Genomic DNA, 17,732 nt, shown 5'->3' on the forward strand with positions numbered 1-17,732 from the left:
GCATCTTGAAATGTCACTTAGTATACAAAGGATTTAAACAAATTCCTTCTCCTGCCCCTAATATTAACATTGCCTTAGCCATACATCTTGAAGGGTTGGCTTGGAACTGTCCATGGTGCTCAGCCCTGTAATTGTCAATTGAGTACAAAACCAAGTAGTTAGGGTTCAGGAACAAAATCTGCGCATGCAATTGAGTTAGAAATGACATAGTAGTAATATGCTTTATGTCTGCTACCACAGGGATACTTTGGCATCCCTTTTTGTTGTTTCTAAGCTTCAGTTATGCTGGGCAGGAGGTGTACAAAAATCTCGACGAGCCTAGAGTCAAATACTTTCATGAACACACAACATCTGCATGTATGCAGCATCAACTCTGGATCAAGATACCAAACTTCTGAGTCATGAGCATACTTTGTCCTGCAAGTTCTCACCACCTGTGTGAGATCCATAGAAAAGATTAATGTTCTTTTGTAGCTGTTGAGGGGAGGAGCCTGATTCTTACAGCTTAAGCTTTTCTCAATGCCTTTCAGAAATACATATCAACTTAGTGTGAGGGCAATTTCAGAAAGCCACTTAACTAATTCTTTCTAAGGCTATATTATGAGAGCTAACAAGAAGTTCACAGAGTTATACAAATTAAGAGTGATTGGAGAAAGCAGCAATCTAGAAGTGAAGACCCTGCTTTAATTGTTCTCATGTTTATATTCACATATCTTTCTGTGGAGTACAAATAGACAATCTTAGCAAAGCTACTTAATGAAAGAATAATGAGAAAAGTCAAGGCAGACTCATTAGAAATCCTATTTTTGTAATAGTGTATTATTCTTGTTATGTCTCATTTAGTATTGATATTACCTAATTACCTGCTATGTTTGAGGCTTTATGAAAAGATAAGCCTTAAGATACAACACTGAGGTTAAACTTGTGATTCATCCAAAGAAGGAGGATATTTCCAATTATGTAATGAGTTAGAGAGGAACTCAGTTACTATTTAAATTTTTGTTATGAAAACTTTCAAATGAACACAAGAAAGGAAGAACAGTGTATTTAACACCTAGGTACACATTATCTAGCTTCACCAGATTAAAAATATGCCATGAATTCTTGTGTATCTGGTTCTTCCATTCTCTCCTCATTCTATACTGGTTTCTGCAAATAAGTCAATATACCCAACAGCATTTCACATATGCATTTGAAAATGTTTTTGTGAGGTAAAACTCTGTTTTCAAAAGTAAAGAGTCTTCTCACCCACCTGTATTTAAAAGAATAATTGCATATCCACTTTATTATCAGCTAAAATGTTGTTAATTATATTTCCTTGGTTGTCTTAAGCATTGTTGTTAGGTTGTAAGTGCCCCATATCTGACATTATTTGTTTTGTAGGATCTCACCTAGAATTTTATTAGAAAGATTTCAAATCTTTGAACATGAAATAATTGTGGAAAACACCTACATCCATGTTAACATTTTTAACATTGTTAAAAAAAATATACCTTTTATCATTTTGTTGTTGTTGTTAGTTGTCGGACTTGAACTCTGGGCCTGGGCATGTCCCTGAGCTCTTCAGCTCAAAGCTTGCACTCTACCACTTGAGCCACAGAACCACTTCTGGTTTTCTGGTGGTTAATTGGAGATAAGAGTCTCATAGACTTTCCTCCCCAGGCTGGCTTTGAACCACAATCCTCAGATCTCAGCCTCCTGAGTAGCTGCAATTACAAGTGTGAGCCACAGGCACCCAGCTCTTAACACTTTTATACCTGTGTGACCTATCTGTTTCAAATTCCATGTACTGATCTATTTTAATTTTGGAATCTTTCTGTAAACATGTGATGGGAGTGAGAGATGTGAGAAGAGTATTAGAGAGAGGTCACCAGAGGTAGACAGAGTCTAAAGAGGTGCTGATTGTTTGGCTAAGAAGTATTGATACTTTATGTTTGGTACATGGCTTTCTTTTTCCCTTTTACTTCTACCACTTTACAAATGTTTTTGTCATGAATATTGTCAAAGCCCACACCAATTTCCAGTGCCTAGGGAACACAGTGCTACAATAGTTCGGAATTATGGTAATTGGCTCTAACAAGGCCAACGCTCATGGTCATCTTGCTTTGTGTTTCTTCAGGCCACCAATACAGAATCTGTGGTTTTGTTCTTCTGGCTCCTCATGAGAGTCTAACCCTTTGATACAGTGAACATCTCTGTCCTGTTGCTAGAACAGTGCCTTTTGCACAGTCATATCCTAAGCTGTGGTGAGCAAATGAATCTGGTCCAACCATCTTCCTGTTCTCTTTCAAATGTTCCATTTTCTTCTTCTGGATAGATATTTCAATGGGCTCATCTATACGTTTTCAGTTAATGAATGTATGTTTGGTTTCTCTCTTGGAATTCTTTCTGAACAACCTGTCTCATGTCAGTGATTGGTTTTTAGGGTGCTTATGTTTTGTGGTTGTTTCAAAGGTATTTTTTCTGAATAATTACTTATTTATTGTCAAAGTGATGTACAGAGGGATTACAGTTTTCAAAGGTATTTTAATGGGAACAGGAGTAAGTTTCATGAAGATGGCTAGCCAAGTGTAATTTTCATCTCCATGTGTTGTATTTTTTTTAATAATTTAAAACTTCAGTCTTGGCCTCTCTGAATACAGTACAAGATATCAAATTCTACTGCTAATGCCTTTGCTTCCATGGTGTTGAATCTACAGGACCTGATAAAATTCTTCATTTGAAAAAAAAGTCTCAACTACTTTAATGATATGTACCTTTGGGTGGCCTCTTCCTTCCCCCCACCCTTTTTTTTTCCTTCTTTTTTTAAAATAACAACAAAGTGGTAGTTTTGCTTCTGGGCACACTATAACCATTCCTGAACACTGACCTAACTTCAAAAGCACAAAGATGTATGCTGAGCTTTTGAAGTTGGCACGTAAACAGAGCCTAAGAGAGGACCATTTCTGAAAAGCCATTTGCTAGTAAGAAGTTTAAATTTTTCTCTCATTTCTGTTTGTTCATTTAAAACTTTTCTCAGTCAGTATTCTCTTTAACTTTTATATCTACCTAGTTTCATATGGTGGAGACTTATACTCTTAAACTTGTGTTTTCATCCATTTGTTCTCAAATTTTCTTTTGTTGCCTTATACACTGTTTTGAAAGCATCTCTACCCTGTGAGCTAGGGATGGGTTTGGATGAGACATTCTCAATGTTTATTTAAGTGCTTCATCTTCATTTAGACGCTGGAGAATAGCCCCATTGGCTGCCCAGCAGAAAGTAAGAGGGAATCATGCATCTGATTTTAGGTTTTTAATAAAAAAAAAACAAGTGAAAGTTAGAAGTAATTTGTCAACAAGGCGAACTAGAAAAAAAAAGAAGAAAAGAAAAAGAAAAAGCAAGCAATCACCAAAAATCCTATGTTACAAAACTACAAAGGCGTGAGAATGGAAAGACCTGAGGGGAATGTTGTTTCCAACATGGCATCAAATGTGTGGAGGAAGAAACACACGAGAAGGACCTGGAAATGGAGTCTCCATCAGAGAAACAAAAACTGTTATATGATAATCTTTCAGCACTTTGATCAAGGGAACTCGCCAGCTACACAAACCACAATATCTTCTCTTTTGTCCTTTCTTTGGTGCTAAGAGTTGAATTGAGGACTAGGCTTGTTGGGGAGATACTCTAACACAATCCCACAGTCCTATGCCTTTCTTTCCCTTTATTATTTTTGAAAAATTGTCGCCAGACACGTACGTCCCGAGCTTACGTGGCCCACGACGTGCCTCTTTATGCTTCACACACAGCTAGGATGACAGGCGCATGCCACTGTGCTTTGCTTTGGTTTGAGATGGGGTCTCACAAGGGTGTGCAGGCTTGACTTGAACGCTGTTTCTTCTGATCTCAACCTCCCATGTAGCTGAAATTACAGGCAGCCTAACCAAAACAGATTTTACAAATGTTTGTCCAGTTTTCATCTTGTTAGTGAATTCCTGTTATACATATTCCTATTATGGAATTCTTATTACATATATAAAAATATTTAATTTTCTTTCCCTTAATTTATGTCAGCTCATTTTAATGACAGTCATAGGCTGCAGACAGAAATTCCATGTAACATAATACAATTTGAAGCAAGACATTTTTAATAACATGCAGGAATAATGTAGCTAGTAAATTGCTCAAAATTCCAGATGGTCTTGATTCTAAATTCAGTGTTCTACCCATAATATACAACATTTTCTGTTGCATCTGCCATAGCCCAACAAATTGAAACTGCCCAGGTAACATTTTATGCTTCCTAGAAGTACCAATATTGATGAGAATCATGATAGAAAGGGTCATGAAACACAGATGGCAAGTCAACAAGCGATTTTCCAACTTCAGAACAGGAAATTGCATCTCCAAAGAGAATTGACAAATGCCACGCATATTCTTTACAGCCAGATTTTTTTTTAATTTTATTTTTTCACTAAATCTCATTTTATTTTTCTTCCACCTTCTTGATCTGATGAATCAATAACAGGGCAAAAGTAAATGAGAGCTCTTTTCACTGCATACACACATGAGAGTCAAATTATGCATTTATTTATGTGTACATGAGCCAAATTCAATATGTGTCTGTATATTCATGTACATGTAATACATCACTCAAGTATGCAATTATAACCACATTATTTTTCAAGGAGTTTAAATGTTTACATCTTATTTTTCAGATATTGAAGCTACAGCAGGAGAGGGATCTAGAGCAGGAACCAATATTTCAGAACAGGGTCATTCTGCTAGCAAATTTTACATGAGTAATCTAATTAAATGTGTGGCAGAATAATGGATCAATATTTATGAAATGTAAATTATGCAAATAGATTTCTCTAAAATTCACATGTGTGGTCCCTTGAGGGTACCTTTAAATTTTATTTTACTAATGCTCTGTATCAAGCTAGTATAATGAGCTATGCTCTTAAACACAGAATGACTCAGGTTGTTTTGTTTTTTTTTTTCTATTCTGTAATTTGATTACATTTCATTCTCTTTTTCTTCTTATTTTTGAAAGGAGAGAAATACATTTTGGGAAGTTATATGTAACACTGTTGCTTTGTACGTACTTTTGCGGTCATACTATAGCATTATTCTCCTCCTGGTAAAGAGAAGACTTTATCCTGTGGCTCACATTTCCAGCCTCCCAAACCTAATTTACCTAATATTTCCCTCATTGACCATCACTCTATTAACTCAGTAGTTTCTGTCTGTATTTACTAAACACAATGTATACTGAAAAATGTATCGCAAATGTGTGTCTACCTCTCACACATGTCTTTGTATTGTACAGCTCACACAGGCACGAAATGATTGCCTTCCCACATTTTACAACAGATTATGAGATGCTACTAGCATATGTTCTTTGTCATATTTGAAGATAGTGAACATCAGTGAATTGACTAGTAGAGTGTACATTAATTACACTAAAAATGAGTGTGAGAGGGAACTCAGAAGAAAGACCTGGCACTCCCACTATTGGAGTTTCCTGAAACTAATATTCACTAGCTATAAGCAATGCATTCTGTACTTTGATTGCATCAACTGAAAAATGAAGGCACTAACAGTCATATTGGATCATACTGGGACTAAATGAGTTACTTTGTATATGTCTAAAATACAGAAGAATATGTGACCCAAAATTGTTGAATATTAGTTATCTGATCACAATGATGATAAAATAAATGATGATATCAATGATACATAATTGCTGTATGATGATTATAAATAACAAATATTATTTATAATGCTATACATATTATTTATACTATTATTGATATCATAATATATATTATGTAGATAATATTTAATTCATGTTGATATGTGATGATTTTCCTTCGACTTATAGGGTCTGAAATATTATCATTTTCCAAGTCCATAGATATGACTATATATATGCATATATATGTGTGTGTGTGTGTGTGTGTGTGTGTGTGTTTGTGTGTGTGTGTGAGAGAGAGAGAGAGAGTGGCTTTCACTTCATTACTAAAATGAGCTACTCTGGGTAGCTGCTTTCACTGTAATTATTATTCAGTATTATACACTGTGATCATATACACTGTGTGATTTAAGAAGACAATAACAGTACCCGTTTATATTCTACCAATCTAGTGACAGGCTGCAAGTTAAACATAGATATCAGCGGATGATTATCATTCTTTTAAAGTGTAACGTGTTGTATTTTGTTTATACCAGTCACCTTTGTGGTCAAGAAGAACTTGACTGTCTTTGGGGAAGTTGGGAAAGTCAGCACATTTTTATGAATGGAAAAGCACGTGAATGATTATGAGCAGTGGCTTCCTTCGGAGCTCAGATATAATGAGTAGTCCTTTGTTTCCAGTGTGTGTGTGTGTGTGTGTGTGTGTTGTTTACTGGACACGTTTTTTATGTGTGTGAGTGTTTTAGTAATTGGGAGCAAAGGATATGCTAATTCACTATGTATTATGGAAGGAAGTCTTCTCTATATCCAACTGTGAGTTGTTGATAAGTCATGATATTGGCATAAAGACGCAGGTATGGCTGCACACGTGTGATTTATACGTCTATTTCCGTGTCTTTTCCTTTGCCATCTGCAGAGTAGCAGGAAAGCTGAACCACATGCCTCAATTTATTTAATGACCGTATTTAGCTCCCACATTGTTCCCAGGATGCAATAAAAGTATATTAATGATTACAAGGAAAACATTAATAAGAAAGCAAATCAGAGAGCTTGTGAATTCACAGCCCAAATGAACTTCCCATCCATGCCTGTCTATGCGAGCACAGGTCTGTGCAGGTTAAGTTTTCATTAGCTTATTCCTCCATCTGAAAGGCTGCATGAATACTAATGAAAGCAAGGGGGGATATGGTGATGAGCAGACATGCTGAATGTAATATTGAGAAGTTTCCAGGAGTTCCACATGGAATTGTAATAATACAGTAAACAAGTCGTTGGATATTAATAATAAATATGTAAATGATATACTCTTGAAAATAGCTGTTCTTCAAAGGGGCAGAGCATTTATTTAGTTATTTCTGCCAAGTGAGTGCTGTGCATAAGTGCCGATTTCAGTGCTTATATGTTCCTTGGGAATGAGGTAGAGTTGTTCAAGGGAAAACAAAACAAATAATCACAAGGCACAACTGTGTGGCTTGTGGAAGTTCCTTTGTTTGCTGGCGTCTTGATTTACATGCTTGAGCAAAATTGGAAAAAAAAAAAAAGAAGAGCTCAAATCTAAACAGAGCTGCCATTTTACCAAGGTTCATGACTATAATGTAATGGGGATAAGGTAACGGATATAGATTCTCTGAAATGAAATTCACTCTCTTTGGGCTCATTCTCCCTACCACGTTTTATGGAAAGAAGTGAATTCTCCAGTTGGGCTGTGAATGCTTCCATTCTGAGGAAATAAATGAATATTTAATGAGTTGAAACCATGTTGGAGGCCTCATGTTAGATATACTGGTAAATACAAAATACAAGACCATCTTACTGCTACTCAAGGAACTGAAAGTATTAGAGGTTTAGGCCTAAACCTTACATGAAGTACAAGAAAAATGTGGTCCTCCATGATGACATTTATTTGAATCCTGGATTATCTAACAACTTAATGACCTAGGCCATTCATTAAAAGATTTTAAGCTTCCTTTTCCCATTCATATAACAGGAAATACAAAGAATCTAACTTGCAACATTAATATGAATTGAAACAGACCACTGCATAATGTCACCACCTAAAAAGTACTCTGCAAATTTTGTTTTGAGCCTAGAAGTTCTCCAATACTTATACTCATAATAACTTGGGTGTGTTTTCCTTTATTAAGCAAAATCTAAATTGCTGCACGCAAAACCTCAAGCATATAATGATTCCACTATAATAAAAGTTTATTTGTCAGGGAAGGTAGGAAGATTCTACTCTAGAATGTAATCTAGGAATTTTGGCAGGTGATTTAGACCTTGTTTTAGTTTGACTCCATCTTCTGGAGCACAAAAAAGTGAATGCATGATAGACATTTTCCACAAAGGCAACCTAGAAATTCAGTACGTCTATTTTGTCACATTCCATTGGTGAGGACGGAATGGACACAGCTAGCAATGAGAATCATTCTTAGCTATGGGAGAGTAGGTATATTATAATCACTAGCCTCATAATTATATGTCCAGGATTAAGGGGAATTGGACTTGGGGAACATATTAATTTATCACATTTTTCTCTAGTTCCACGCCCATAATGCAGCAGATTTTTGAACATTTACATTAGCTTATATTTCAATCTGCAGGTGATATCTCTCTTCTGAGCTCCAGACTAATACATACCACCATCTCATATAAAGATTTTGTGGTAGTTTACCAAGCCACTTCCTATACACAAGCACATTCTCCTTCCATTTTGGAAATGTAGTTCTTCATCAGTGGTTTCTTATCCCCCAGGAATATTCAGTTAAGCAAACCAGACACAATCCATTGCCTTAAAAAAAAAATCAATCTCTAATCTCGTCTCCCCAAAATCCAAAGTTAATGCCACACACTGATGGTTCATATTCTGAAAACAGCATTACTTCATGTACATACCTCCCTCACTTCCTATTGTATTCATATGTGGGAAGATATTTAAATTATTTGCAGTGACACTGGGAGGAAATTTACATAGTAGAGGTAGAAATAGAAAGAAAGAAATCTCTGAAAGGGAATCATCAAAACAGCTGTTCCTTGTTGTTGTTGTTGTTGTTGTTTTGTTGTGTTTTTTTTTTTTTTTTTGCCAGTCCTAGGCCTTGGACTCAGGGTCTGAACACTTTCCCTGGTTTCTTTTTGCTCAAGGCTAGCACTCTACCACTTGAGCCACAGTGATATTTCTGGCCATTTTCTATATATGTGGTGCTGTGATACTGAACCCAGGGCTTCATGTATAGGAGGCAAGCACTCTTGCCACAAGGCCATATCCCTAGCCCCTGTTATTTGTTTTCTTAGAGATCTGAAAGCATTATTATGGAAACGGAATCTAGGCAAGGGCTCAGACACAGATGAAAAAGTCAAACCAAAGGAATTGTTAAGGATGTTAACAAACACGATTAGAATCAGAGACTAACACAGAGTCCTACATCAAGGAAAATAGGCCACACATAGGACATGGCAAAATCATTTATTGGCATGAATTTAATGAGTTTGTTAAATTGGGAAATGTGCCCATGAGGTTCTCCCATCAAGGATGTATGTTGTTGAGATGGTGTCTTCTTGCTTTCAGATTCCACAGTTCCTAGCTGTCAGCAGATACAGATACAGAATCCATTCTGAGCAGCCTACACATGGTGTCCTATCAGCCAAACCGGGGAACTTTCAGAAAGCTGTTACTTGATCTGGCATCTCTTGCCCCACTGTCCCTTTGGCTAAAGCTGTGTCAATCATTCATGTTCTGTTCCATCCTGCCTTCTCTTCCTTCTATTCACAAGTGTTGATCCATTAAACTAAAAGAAAATAATCTTACACCTCAACCTCCCTTCAACATGTGCTTCTTAAGAGCTCCACCTGTGTTAAAATCTGGGACTCAGGCTGTGCGGCACCAAGAAAGTATTTCATAGTAATCATCCCAGATATAAATCACACTTTACCTTTCACAGATAACCTTTACACAAGTTCTACTTAATACCAAATTCAACTTTGTAAAGTTGTCATTTCACTTTAGAAAAATGAAGCTCGGGGAATTAAGCTTCCTTCATGACAATGTTTAGCTTGTTGAAAATATGAAAAGTCCTCAGAAAAGGAGCTATAAAATACATAGATATCTTTATTTCCTGCTGGCAGAAATGTGTGTGTGTGTATGTGTTTGTATTATCATTTAGCATTATTTCTACTGCAATTGCCAACAAAATGACAAACTCAGACTGTCTTAAAGGTTAAGGATTTCAAAAACTTGAGCAAACTTCAGAATGGCATAATTCATTAGTTAATGATGTTCTCTGTCTACCACAAGAACATAATTGTGTTTGGCTTTGTCTTAAGGCTGTTGTTATTTGTAATTTAAGTTCTCTGTCCACTGTTTCATCTATCCTATCTATGGGTGACACCTATTTAAGCAAATTTTAGTTAATACTTTTCTCATTGTTTTTCCTGGGGATGCTATAATTAGTCTTATTCTGTATGGCAGGGGATACTAACTTATTACATATTATGAATACATTCAAATATCAATTCTTTAATGCCAAATATGGCCAACAAGAGTGAGTAGTAATGGATAAAAGGACAGAATTGAGTTCACATAATATAAGAAGGATGATAAGGGGTATGTATTTAAGATCCAGTGGTGGCAACCAGATAAAGCTTTTGTATTAGACCTGGAAAAACTTGTGTTGAGTACCTTTTTATTTTTAAATTTGGGTACATTGATCTTATTTTGTCACTTGGTCCCTTTTAGATTGGTATTTTATAACATTTATCTTAGTTCACAGTGCAAGTCTTAGTAACAACCCTAGAACATTATTTATCTTGGTTTGATGCACATTTGCTCAGCAGTTACCTTCTGTCACAGTTCTTCTTCATCCACTTCTCATTTATTCATCAGTGGATGTATGACATTGTTTATTTCATTCTTTCTAATTCAATTCACTGGTGTTAATGCAAATCATCCTTCTTCATTGAAGCATCTTTGACCTGAACTATCCTCGTCCTCTCACTTTTGTACCTTAGCAATGATCATATAATGCAAGCCCATTTCTTTTACCTCCCATACACTCAGAAGTCATCTGATATAATTTGCTTCTGTCATCTTTTGGTCTGTTCAGAGATTATTTATCTTGATTTCTTTTTCTTTTTCCCTCAGAAATTACAGTGACAATGCCCACCCTAGCCTTTTCACTAAAATACTATTTCTGTTCATGAAATTAGACATTTATGTATGAACACTCCTGTGATTTTGCAGCTTTCATTTGATCCAAATATATATTTCCAGTATTATCAGATTCTGAAAAAAATCCCCATGTTAAAAAATGAGAATAAAAGGAAGTGATCAAGGACATCTATTGAGTAGGATATTAGAAGCATATTTTTAAACACTTTTCTTTCTTGACAATTTTTATATTAAATTGAAGGTAGTTATTTTTAAAAGAACCTGCTTTTGAATCCTTTATCTTCAAAACATTGACTATTTGATGTCTGAGTCATTGTTTTATATTTCAGTGGTATCTGTTGCCTTCATTTCAAAGTATTTAAAGTACATGTTTTATATATATTCTACCTCAAAGCAGACATGTTGGAAATCTTGCTACATGACATCCTTTCCAATTCAAGTACAGTTTAATTAACCTTAAAATGTGCACAGGGAAATTGACTGACATTACTATTTTTCACATAAGGATTAATTTCTATTCAATCAATAGCTGATAGCTATAGTCCTTTGTTAAGTGATACCAAGCAGGTTCTCCAGTGTTTCACTGCTACATTTGACAACAAACTTTGTAGTGTGTCTATTTGGCACTAACATATGAAATGGTTTATGCATTTTTGACAAAATAACAGTTGCTTAAATCTTTTTCCCTACTGGTGTTTGATTTAAAGTTGAGTCAGGTATTTAAATCAATTTTAGAAGTCAATGTTTTCTGATAGTAACTTCTTCTAACTAGAATCTCATTGAATGTTGCAGGAGATTTTTACCGAGCAGCCTGGGTTTTATGAAATACACACACACACACACACACACACAGAGTTTTATCACAGATTATGTAAATATCAGATATATACATAGAATATACACACACACATACACACACAGAGTTTTGTCACAGATTATGTTAACTCATATGTATATGATAGAGTTCATAGAGTATATATGTGTGTATATTCTATGTATATATCTGATATTTTATTTCACAGTGTCATGTAACCCTTTTGTCAGATACAGGAAATTAAGCAATTCTACCTCCGTCTTTATGATGTATAGTATAAACATATAAAACTCATTTCCCTTAGAAGGGTAATGGCAAAATATGCCACTCACCTCGCTAGATATGTAAATGGTGCTTACCGAAATATCTGATAATCTCTGGAAGATTATATCTAGTATAATACTGAAGTAAAACACTGAACTGTTTGTCATGCACAGACTCTTTGAGAATTATGATTTCATGACATCTGGTGCAGGTATATGACACGCATATGCATGGTACAATTATACCAATGTTTAAATATTGTAATTGCATCAAGAACATATTCTCTGGGCTTCACAGAAGCTGTACTCCTGTGGAACCCACAGAATATTGCCATGACTGGGGAAATTGTGCCATTGAGGGGTGCAGATATGAAGGTGGAATGTATTCTCACATTCTTCACCATTCATAAACCCATGGTTATTACATATCATGTGATAAGCAGCATGATTAGTATCAAGAAGTCAAAGCCAGGTACCCACAGCTCACATCTGTAATCTTAGCCGCCTGAGAAGCTGAGACTGGGAAGGATGGTTGGTTGAGGCAGTCTAGACAGAAATGTTCAGTGGACTCTCTCAATGGCAGGAATCAAGGTATGTTACCCTAGACTTGCCATGCCAGCTATGATGAAAATCCTGAAGTAAGGGGATCACAGCCCAGACATATGTCTGGGCAGAAAGAGATTCCATAAATCAATGGGACAAAAAGACTGTTGGCAGGTATTAGCAGCAGATTGCCTGCTTAGCAGGGGCAAATGCAAGCCTTTGAGTTCATTCCCTATTATCAACAACAACAACAAAAAAGTTAAGGTGTAGAACATGCAAAAACTAATTTTAAGCAATGGAATTTCTAAATCCATTTCTGAGGGAAACACAAGTTTGTGCCACAGATTGTTTACTGAAAGCTTTCCAATGGGACTAAATTTATTGAATTCAAAGGACTTAATTTTTCAAGTATGTCTCAACCATTTCTCTTTAAATGGGAAAAACAATAGCAAAAAAAAGGCCCAGTTTGAAATATTTATTTGGATAAAAATGCTGAATCAAAAGCGACTGTTGTAAGACCTTTTTATATATATGTTTTTTCCGATTTCTTCTTTTTTACCCATTTTAGTATTTTTAGGTAATTATACAAAGATGTTGGCATTTAACAAAGCAGTTTATGAATATACTGCATGTTGATGGATGTCACCCTTTTCCACGTTCTCATCCATCCCTTCTGACCTACCCCTTCCCTCACTTAATTTTGTAAGGCATGCATTGCATTTTTGCCTGTATTCTTTCCACTTCTTCACTTCATGCATCTATTCACATCTCCAACTCCTTGAGCCCACCCCACCTCTTCCCACTGCACATTTTCAAGATGCCTATTTACTGGTGTTTATTTTGTTGATCTATAAAGTTGTTTATCACTTTGCATGTAAATATCAACCCAACCAATTGTTTATCGGCTCCTGGCTTGAATGAATGAGAGAGGAAGGAGGACGGATTTAAAATGTTATGGGCATTGTTATAGTTCATCAAAAATCTTTTATGGTACTACCTCACAAAATTTGTGCTCGATTTCCAATAATAACTGATAACAACAGTAATCATTAGTGATATTTACTGGATTTCATTCACATGCATCTAAGCCCATTAAAACCATAGTCTGTCTTTCATATACTCCATTTTAATCATTCTCTCAAATGTAGGTAAATGACTATTATTGTAATCTTAAAATACACAATTATTAATCATGTTGTTTTATATTAAGAGTTTCACAACATAAAATCATGTATTTTTGTAATAGTGCTCAGTGATATGTTATATTAACTAGTGTGTATGTGTGTAGGCAGATTTTTTTAGAGTTTGGATTCCTGAAAAACAGTTACAAATATTTCTTTCATATAAGGCAAAATATATGAGGGGCATTCCTGGAATCAAACCTCAGAAACAGTTGTATTCTTTCTAATAATATCTTACCTTTGAGAAATGCTCATATTTTCAAAAGTTTAAAAAATATAAGTCTATTATATCATGGATAGGTTTTCATAAAAGTATTGTAATTGTGATAATTTTGACAAAAATTAAGATTGAGTGGAAGAGGGTCACAAATAGGATTGTCAGTTGTAATTTTCTAATTGTCCACGGTGTATTGAAAACATAAATCAAAGTATTGCTAGTCATCCATCTAACACTAAGCTATATTATCCTTACTAATATATTTCAATACAGGGTCAGCAATAGTATGACCCTGTGATCACTTTGTAAATAAAAGAAACACTTGTGTCCCTGTATTTCATCAGCATTGTTTTAAACCTATATTTGGTGTCTTGACCTGCCATACAGTTAGAAAAAATCTTTTTTACCCTCTTAGTTTCTCTTCTTTAAAATACTTTTCCCCCATCAAGAATATCCATTGAATGACATTTAAACATTTTTATATTATGACTTCTTTTTACTCTTTAACCATATAGAATTTGCTATTCCACCATCTGGAAATGTTCAGAATTGGATAGAAATCAATGGTAGTGTTAGAATTTATTTCTATGGATACACTTCAAACATTTTCTTTCTTGTCTTTCTCTTTTAATTTAATGTAAAATGTCCAAGCCATTATTGTATTAAAATTTCACATCTGATTTTTCAAAATACAACATACATACTGTTATACCTTCAAACCATTTCCCCTTTTTGAGTAATAAATACCTATGACCAGTGGATATTTGATTTACTTCATGTGCTTGTGCAGTTATGCACAAGCCACCGGTTTTATCTGTAAATATTTTTGAGTGTTATTAACATATATATGGTACTTCTCTCTATGGTCAGTAAATCTGAAGCCCTCTGGAATGTCTATTTGGTGATTCTGTGAGCATGAAATTTTCATTTCCTTTGATAATTTTTCTGAGGTCATCTGAGAATAGAAATTCATCAATCCTTGCTCTTTTTTTTTTTGTCTTTATATCTGTGGAAGGCATTTTACTGTTTCCTTCTAGATCTCCCAAGTTTGCCAATAAACACACTCAGTTAGCAGATAATCATACTAAAGGCCACATTTGTAAACTTGTCTAATTTTTTTTTAAGGAAGAAATATTTATCTTGCCTTATGATTTCCGTACATCAGGGCAGGGAGCAAATGGTGGAATAGAGCATGCTTACCTGATGGCACCCAAGAAACAGAGGGAGAGGGAAAATACAGAGAGAAAAGTAGAAGGGGAGGAGGAGAGAGAAGACAAAAAATGGAAAGGCTGAAGGAGAAGGGTATAGAGAGGAGAGAGGGGAAGGGAAAGGGAGAAGAGGAAAAAAGGAAGAAGAAAAAATGGGAAGGGAGAGTGTGAGAATGCTTGTGTTCTGGACTTTTTTGTTTTCTCCTTTTGTTCCATCTAGGCCTCTAGGAAAGGGAACATTCTGGTCAAGTATTCAACCTATTGTCAATCCTCTAAGGAAACACCCTCCCAGACACACCCAGAGACTTGAGAACTACACCTGATGAATGCTATCAAATCCATCCCTTGTTAACTGAGCACCAATGCACTTCTGCTTTATCCATAACTTTCTGCTTCTGCCTCCAAAAGGCTAGTACCCCTCCCCCAACACCAAGCACCCCCTCTATCCCTGCATGCCCCACCCCATTGCTTGTGTTTCCTAGTAACCCCAGGCAGTGATGATTGACTTCATACTTACAAATCCAGTTGGTCCAATTATAGGAGACTACATAATCACAAAAAGTAGAGAGATACAATAAAGGCAACTTAGATAAAGCTCATAAAACATATTGAGGAATTTTATGGACAGATTTATATCATCAATTTTATTCAGATAACATGTACTTTTTAAACAATAGAGTGCTTTGCCTACTTATTAACTTTTTATTACTCAGGAAACACTATTTTTACAAAAAGCAAAAATTATTAAAAAGAAACTAATTTATGTGTCAGTTCCCTTATCGCTCCTAAATCAGCAGTTTTCACTGTGTGATTTATCCTATATTGAAAATTTATAACCTTTTACTAATGAACTACATACATGGTTGTCTTTTTCCTCCCCCTGTGGATTTTCAGAGTGTTTTACTTTTCTGATGTGAATTGAATTCTTCAGTAAGTTACTATAACTTAATTGTCTTGACAAATTTTGTTTTACTAATTATTTGAAACATTTCTTAGTTTGTCAGTTATCAACTTACTTCTTAAAACAGAAATATTGCATTTGCTTCTTATTGAACAAGAATACATTGGTCAATTTCAGCAAGAAACTAAGCATGTTATCTAAATAGGTTTACTTCCGTGAGAAAGAAACCATCCATATTTTATAAATATATTTACATATATGTATATATGTATGTATGTTATATATATTTAACATTGTAAGCTTGAAAGTATGTAGGAAACTTGTTGAACAGGGGGAAATGCATGGGAAATTCAAAATAAAAAACAAGAAAAATCCATTAATGATAACTGGAAATAAGGTACATTTTTAATTGGTAAAAAAATATGGATTGCTTTGCAAACATCCTAATATATAATGGTATTTCTTTATTTATTTAGTCAATTCACTTGAGAAGATTTTATGTAATAGTGGAAGTAGGCAAAATTAATGGAATTGTGTTGGATAAAAACCATCCAGGAGCAAGACTAAGATAGTAGTTGGAATAAAATCCTCCAATGATTAACCCAATTCTTGAGGAATTTTAAGAAAGAAGCCTTAGTACCTGTTTTTTTTTTAATCATAACAAAATAAAAAATTGTATTTCGATAGGCAAGCAGGGAAGACCTACCTGGTTCAATGCTCCCCAATTCCAATCAAACAAGACATGGAGAAAAATATAAAGCTCTTCTATGGGAATAAGAGAAAGAAGGAGAGAAGAAGAGAGGGAAGAAGAAAAGGAAGTTTTCCTCAGAAGATTGAGTAGGGAGGAGGAAGATGGCGCCTTCACAATAGGGAAGCACCCCAACTCGCTCCAACCAAATAGTGAGCTGGGAACTCAACCCCCAACACCCCATCAAGAGTCCAGCAAACCCAACAGCAAGAAGCAACAGAGAAACACAGGAAATGAAAAAGAACAAAAAAAGAAGAGCCTATAACCTGCACAGAGCTAGAAAATCTCTGGAGTCGCACCCCCCCCCCCCCACCAACCCTGGCCCTAACAGGGCCAGGCTGAGAAAAGGGGACCTGGCGCCGGCAAATGGGACCATAGACCATCAGCAACCAGAGAAGCAACAGTCGAAAAATCATGCCAGGAGTGCAGAATCCAGACAGCAGGAGCTGGACGGGCCCCGGACGGAGCAGGCAACAGCACAGGACTGGAGGCATGGGAACAAAAGGCCAAGAACAGACAACAGCAGGGGAACCAGGCTGCGCTGCCTGGGAGAGCCAACAGAGAAAGCCAGGACCGCCACCACCAATGACCAATCACCACACCACAGCACTCCAGCCCCAAAAGGCCCACAGCAGCGCGGGACACACACACAATCCAGGACCAGTAAGTTCCCCATTGCTCCCCCCACAACAGGAGACCAGCTCTAACAGAGACTCAAAACCTACAAAGAAGCTAGAGCTCCCTCCCTCCCCCTCCCCACCCCGAGGGAACAAAGGAGCCCCATATCTGGTGGCTCTAGGACCCTACAGCCTCTGGGAGGACATGGGAGCTAGCAGAGGGAGCAGTGCCCAACAAAGTGACCAGAAAACACCTTAGTCAGACTTCCCCCCAAAGCCCCAGCAAAGGAGCCTGAATCTGTCTGCACCACGCCCTCCAGCAGGGACCCGGGGACTGGTAGGCATTGGAAAGCCACCTGAGGCTCATTGGTCTGCACGGACTTTTTGAACAACAGTCACAGGCT

Source organism: Perognathus longimembris, chromosome 10 (assembly GCF_023159225.1).
Source record: "Perognathus longimembris pacificus isolate PPM17 chromosome 10, ASM2315922v1, whole genome shotgun sequence".
Taxonomy (NCBI): domain Eukaryota; kingdom Metazoa; phylum Chordata; class Mammalia; order Rodentia; family Heteromyidae; genus Perognathus; species Perognathus longimembris.